The following is a 7,723-nucleotide window of genomic DNA, read 5'->3' on the forward strand; positions in this document are numbered from 1 at the left end:
AACAAAAGTAAGCAACTACTGTGTCTTTTTTTTTTTTAACATATTCATAACAAGTATTGATTAGTTAAAAATTAATACACGCTTATTATTATTATTATTATTATTGACGCGATAATAAGCTCGTTTCGCTTAAATGTGCGTTCCGTTCCATTTTCATTTTTTACATTCGTTCACAGCCGCTATCTTGTGGACATTTCAAGTCAACCTTGCGAAATATAAATAAATATTTCATAAAGTGATATATTTTTATAAGTATTATAATATAATACTAAAAACGAACACAAAACAGTGAAAAAAAAAAAAAAACTGAAACAATAGCGTTTTATTTGCTCACACCGAGTCAAGTAGTCACCTAATCTTCCGTTACGCTTCTTTTTTTTCTTTTCCTATGTATTTGACATATGACTAAAAAACCGTTTTAGAATACTTCGAAAGGCATTAGATAACTAGTGCTAGTGCTCTAGTCGCCCAAGGAGGCGCCCGTACTTGGAAATGTCGATGGGACCGTCCGGGCATTTTTGTAGGCCAGAGTGTACTTTTGACTCGTATTTTATTATTATTATTATTATTTTAAATATTTCCCTAATTCTGAAAAAAAAAAAAGAAAAAAAAAAAAGAATTTTTTTACAAAAATGTTTAACGCAAAAACAAAACAAACAGCATGCGAATGGTCGAAAACTCGATTCTTTTCTTGTTTTTGAATCCCCAAAACTAGTGTAAATTACTAAATATAATTCTAATTTTATTTTATGCAGATCTTTTATTGTATTTTACAAATTCTTAGGAAAAAATCACTTGTCCGAACAAAGATATATATATATATATATATATATATATATATATATATATATATATATATATATATATATATATATATATATATATATATATATTGTTTTTTAATAGCACACGATAATTTCCACTGGCAAAAACCGGAAGTGGCCATAAAGAAGTTGCTTCATAATCATCAGGAGCAGCAGCAATTAGACGGACATAAAGTAGACGTACATTTTTAGTAAGACCTAAGAAAAAAACTTTGTTCATGGAATCTACGTTTAGGTTTAGGCACAGATAAAGAGTGGGGGGAATTATTGATAGTGTTTTCAGCTAGATGAGTGTTTCTTGTGAAAGTTTGGCGAGGGGGGACCATAGATTGAAGCTCAGTCGAACACTTTCCATGAAAATAACGATACATCAGAGACAGACTCGCAACATCTCTTCTGTGAGATAAAGGTTGCAAGGAAGAGAAAAGGACATCTCCTACAAGGCTACGAAGTCTATTTTGAACTCTATCAAGGCAGGACAAGTCCTTTCTAGCAGCTCCTGCCCAGATGTGGCAACAGTATTCCATCCTTGGATGTACCTGGCTCTTATATAGTCATATATATATATGAAGTCAGCCATTATAGAATTTGCTGAACACGCCACAGGGAGATAACTCCATGTAAAGCGCCGATACACCCTCCCCATTCTAGCTTTTCTTCCTAAAGAAACTTATATGTTGTTCATTCGTCAAAAAATCAATCATTGATGTTGTTCTATTCTATATATTGTGGGCGAGAAAATGCGTATTGTTGCAAAAACAAGAATACGAAAACGGAGTAAGTTGAACATATATTTATTTACCACAAATCAGATGAGGTATTGTTGGATCATTTCCAGGCATCCGCAATAGTCACAATAAAGTTTTGTCGGGTTGTAAGGGTCGTCTAGAGGCGAGCGCAGGGTTTAGAGAAGGCTCGTCTGTTTAGACGTGGTGTAATGTTATAACCCTTTAGGCTGTGATCATAGCGTATTATCTGTTAACTGTGGCAAGCGGGGGCAAGGGTCAAAACATTATTATTATTGTTATTGTATTCTTATTAATTGATTTGAGCGACGGATGGTCGCTGGATCAGTTATTATGATTAGAAGAATAAACAATTAAATTGGGGAAGAAATGATTGACGTGTGAATCGCAAAAGGAATGTGAAAATAGAAAGTATATGTAAACATTATTTTGGGGTTTTGAATAAACAAATAACTAGTTGTGGATAAGGTTGGTCTGAGACATGTAATTAAGTGACGTAAGAGAACACGTGATGTAGTTAGTTTTGGAGAGATTCAGAGAGTTGAGGATTGACCACCAGAGCAGGCAGACGTCTAGACTGGGGTGGACCGACAGCTAGGGAGCGAGCTGTGAGAATAGAAAATGTAGACAAACTGCAGATCCTGTGAAAACCATTTGAGACAACTGTAATAAATTTATATTATAAAAATATAAAGAGTTGTTTTATTGGTTTCACAAATAAGAACAGATTTCTCAATCGGATGATGCTGATCGTTTCATGTTCGTCATGGAGCAGCGGGAAAATACAGAAGAACTCTTCAAGAAAAAAGGTATGAAGCATATATTATTATTCTTACATATGAACTGTAAAAATATCCCATGTGATAAGTCTCATACAACATGATTCAGTTTACACGTCAATATCATGTCCCCTGGCTAAACAACATACATATGATTTATACGTTTATTATCTGTCTGTTAAAAGAACAATATCTCGCACCGACTAGATAACACATGACACGTGTTAATATAACATCTCCTCCAATATAAACCAATATACAACAGAGGTTGTTTTGATGATGCGGGGTATAGGCATGGCTTGTCTGATTGTAACGTTGTGGACATGACGCGGGATACAACAAAAATAGAATAATCACAAAAGCACACCAATAAATACCGTTCACTTGTGAATAGAGAATCATGTTGCTGCTGCAATTTCCCGGTCAGAAATCGTCAGTAAAAATTTGCGGTAAACACTGCAATATTTAGACTTCCTGTCTTTCGATGCTTATAACTTCTTAAAAAAATGTAATTCAAACCCTAATTTTTTAATTAAAGAAGCAAATACCAAAATGTAAAAGAATAACAGGTTTAATTGCAAATTATGAAATATTTGTTGTTTTTTTTAAAGTCGGTTTTCCTTAAAAAAGATTAAAAAAAACAACGAAATTTTACTTTGTTCGATTATAAAAAAATATGTATAAATTCCAAAAAAGTACTTATCTATATAAACTAGTATTCGATGAGTAGTTCAATTGTTCATTGTTAAGAATGTATCCATATTTATACTTATATTACATGTCCTTTGTAAATAAAATACTTTTTTAAACAAGGATTAAAAACAAACGCGACCTCACATTTTGTTTTAACTGTTCAAATAAAGGGAGACAAGTGTGATTTTTTCGCCTTTATACTCCGGCACTTTGAAGGGACACAATTCATCTGTCTTTTTAATGCGTGCTTTAAACCAAATGTAGTATTTCGGTCCCCCGTACTTAAAAACGGAAATTATTCACTTATAAGTTTTTATTTAAAAAAAAAAAAGAAAAACAATTAACCGATTTTTAATTTTTTTTATTCTCTTAATGAAATACATGCGTTTTTATTGATGTATTTTAATACTTCTTTATCGACTGAATTTTTTGTTTTTATATCTATAAAAAAAAAATTATATGAAATAGAAAAAAATTGTTGTAAGTATCACATATTTTCTTGACATTCTAAGCATAACATAAGCTTCCACTTAAACAACAAAAAAAGTTCAACGTGGTTTTTAAAAAATAATGGTTTTACACTTTGGGCTTTACAAGTAAATTTCCAAAAAACTATTCTTTTAAATTACAATATATTATTTATTAATTTTTTTATCTTCAATTTGTGATATATAAAACTTTGGGATATAAATTAATTATTAAAATTTTAATAGACATTTCAAAATGGGGGGGGGGAATTAAAAAAAAACGTTTGTCCAAAATATTATATTTAGTTTATTGGAAAGAGCATAAAATTTCGCTTTGACCCTGAAAATATCGTAAAAATTGAACAAATAGAAAATTTTTCATAGATTTTTAAATTTTAAAAATTGAAAAATATTTAACTCGTAAAATTCAATTGATTTCATTACGTAAAAAAGAAATGGCTGCATGAAGACGCGCCGGCACTTTGTATACACTGTTTTTTTTGTTTTGTTTTTTTAATAAAAAATAATATCTCTATTATTTTTTAAACAACTTTAATAGTTTATTTTGGAAGTATATTCCATAAAGAAAATAAACCACCCACTTTACAAAGAGAAATTACGAGTTTTTTTTTTAATTATTTTATTCCCAGTTTTGTGTGAGGGGTGTCAAAAATACCCTAAAAATTCTGATACGCCAAATGCAACACTCGAAAGATGAATACCATTCCCTGGTTGTTAAAAGAATACTCCACGACGGCTTTTTGAGAAACCGTCTGCCATTCTTTATCTTCTTCCATTTTTTTTCATCATTGGCAGCAAATTCTCGTAATCCTCAACGCAAGAAAGATGTTTTTTACGCATCACAATGACCACAAGGCCACCTTTAAAGAAAACAATCATCAAGAAATAAAACAGGAACATATCAAAGTTTTAGCGCTTCTATATCATACAAACAAAATAAATATTGAACTTCAAGCAAAAGAGGTCCTGGATATGACCTTAAACTATATCCAGTGGTCAAGCCCTTACTTGCGGGCTTTGAGGAGTGTGGAGCCACCCTTTAATTGCCATTGCTCCCAGGTCCACTCTGACCCGGAGTGGTAGTACCTGTCAGGGTAACAACTATGGGTTAAATAGACACCGACTTGAAAACAACAAATATATTCTATTAAAAAAGAATTCTTCAAGATCTTTGGATTCGGCATTAAATAACCTAAAAAGGGTTGATATGCCGTAAAACAAAAACAACCAACCAACCAATGAAGTAAAAGAAATGGTACCTATGTAATTATTAGCTACGTGCAAAATGAATGCCAATGCTCAACATGTATACACATTTTGACCTTTACTTAAAAATTCATAAAAAATCAAGGAATTAACCAATTTTAATGAAATTTTCAGTATTTATCAAATAATGATCGCGGAATATAATGAACTCATTATTTTTATATTTAAATCTTAGTGGAAATGTATTATTTTGTTTAAACAAAAAATACCTTTACTAAAGTTATGGTTTTCAGTAGTAAATAAAAAATGCAAGAATTTATTTTTAAGTTTTTTATATAAATAAAGCATCGTAATTTGTAACGATAAAAAAATAAAATAACTTTTACAGGAACATTACGAAAACAGCCCTAGAGTCCGTATTAATGAATTCAATATAAATCGAAGAAAAATGAATTTCTCGAACTACCGATATTACTATTGAATTAAGCCTTGTTTATTTAATATTCTCACACTAGAAAAATTATAATAGCAAAAATATTTCCACTTTTTCTTTTAAATTACAGAGTTCGCATAATTTTTATATGCAAGATTTTAATAATTTCCTTGCTCGCCAGAATGTGAAACTTTCGGCGTAACCTAATTTTTATATAATCTCGAACAATAATTAAAAAAAAAGAAGAAGTAATTTAAAAACAGGAACATAAAAAATAATTACCGTAAGATAGGGTAGGTGTGTCAGAAATTTCGTGAAAAATATTGAATAATTCCACCCCGTCTTTCTAAGCTTATAACTCCTCGAAAAATATAATTCAAGCCTTAATTTTTTTTTAATTAAAGGAGCAAGGGCCAAGGTTTCATTAAAAAACAAAAACGAACATCGTGGGTTTTTTAAAAAAAAAGATTTTAAACTTCGGACTTTACAGGTAAATTTCTAAAAAACACTACTTTTTTGTTTTAAAATTAAATATATTATTTATTGATCTTTTATCTTCAATTTCTGATATATAAAACTTTGGTGAGTAAATTAATTATTTACTTTTTAATAGACATTTCAAAATGGGAGACCTGAATTAATTCGACTCCCTGTCTTTCCAAGCTTATAACTACTCGAAAAATGTAATTCAAGCCCTAATATTTTTTCGATTAAAGGAGCAAGGACCAAGGTTTCATTTAAAATAAAAACAAAAGAAAAAAACAAACAACGTGGTTTAAAAAAAAAAGGTTTTAAACTTCGGACTTCACAGGTAAATTTCTAAAAACCACTACTTTTTTTTGTTTTAAATTTGAATATATTATTTATTGATCTTTTATCTTCAATTTGTGATATATAAAACTTTGGTGAGTAAATTAATTATTTACTTTTTAATAGACACTGGAAAATAGGGGGGGCGTAAATTAAAAAAAACGTTTGTCAAAAATATTATATTTGGTTTATTATAAAGAGCATAGAATTTCACATTGCCCCTGAAAATATCGTAAAAATAGAATCAATACAAAAATTTTGATAGATTTGTAAAGTTTAAAAATTGAAAAATACTGAGCTCGTAAAATTCAATTAATTTCATTACTGTTTAAAAAAATATTTCTATTACTTTTAAAACAACTTTAATAGTTTATTTTGGAAGTATAATCCATAAAGAAAATAAATAACCCACTTTTAACAGAGAAATTGCGAGTTTGTTTTATATTTTATTCGTAGTTTCGTGTTAGGGGTGTCAAAAATTCCTGCAAAAATTTTGATACACCTTAAAATGGTGTGACTCTGACCACCCGGGGTGACTTTGAGCCATTAAAATAAACTAAAAAAAAAATAAATAAATGTGTAAATAACTGCAGCAAATATTGTTATGTAGCGGATGTCTGCGACCATCCGATACATAACGGTTAAAATAAACCCCCTTTAAGAAACTCGAAAGGAGGGCATCGAATATCGATTGTCCACCAGTACAAAGTGACAAAAATAATAACGGCGTAAATAGAAAAATCGGACGACGATTTTTTGTTTACAAAGTGAAGTGATTGTGGGGGAGATCGCATATTTTGCTGAATGGGTCATCCCTTTGCGAGAACAAAGAAAGATTGGAATGACCTATAAAAACAATTATTGTCAAGGCTGCAAACGTGTTGTAAAGACACGTGCAATAAACAAAAACAATAGTCGCCCGACTAAGAAAAAATGGGTTACTGGAGATCTGGGTCAAATGCAAGCAATGCATTTGTAAACAAAACTAAAACTTGCCTGGGAATTGAAGAATCAATTATCGACAATAGAAATGAATTAATATACCAGCGGCAAGCAAGCGGAGATCGTAATAGTGGAAAAATACTGGAACAAAAAAAAATCCTGTCAATATAATGACGTGATTTTTGGAGTCAAGAGTAGAAGAAGTAGGTCTGAGGACCGCCGAAGGACGTTTGATTGTCGAAGTGAAATCGTGTTCTCCCCACCCTGCTATCGCTCAATGAAAGGGAAGCCAAGCCGCAGCGATGAATTATTTGATAACACTGCATGTACGGCTTTAGTTAAAAATAAATTTTTATACGAAAAGCAATCATGACTTACGTCTTTGATTTATGTTCTGAGTTATGCCCGATCGTTATGTGCATGTCAAAACTTTGTTTCCGATACTGTCGTTGTTGTGACCAGCTTGACAACTGATAAGTCAGCGCGAGTGAAAAATGCCCGGTAAAAGGGAAATAACCATGCTGTCTAAGCAGTTGCCATGACAACCGTTTAGCTCGAGTTGTAAACAAGTAAAACTAACGGACGATCAATGAAATTAACGGCTACTGTGTTTTTGTTACAACCGGGGGTCCTGCGCAACGTAACACAATAAAAACCTAACCCTTGTCTTTACCCTAACCCTAACCATCACTCATGCCCTTACCCTAACCCTAACCCATCCTAGACACAATTTTATCATGTGTTGTTGTTCATGAATACCAGCAATAATATTGAATTTACAAATCTAAAGCTAACCCTAACA

Source organism: Euprymna scolopes, chromosome 27, assembly GCF_053919585.1.
Source record: "Euprymna scolopes isolate OS-2025 chromosome 27, ASM5391958v1, whole genome shotgun sequence".
NCBI lineage: Eukaryota > Metazoa > Mollusca > Cephalopoda > Sepiida > Sepiolidae > Euprymna > Euprymna scolopes.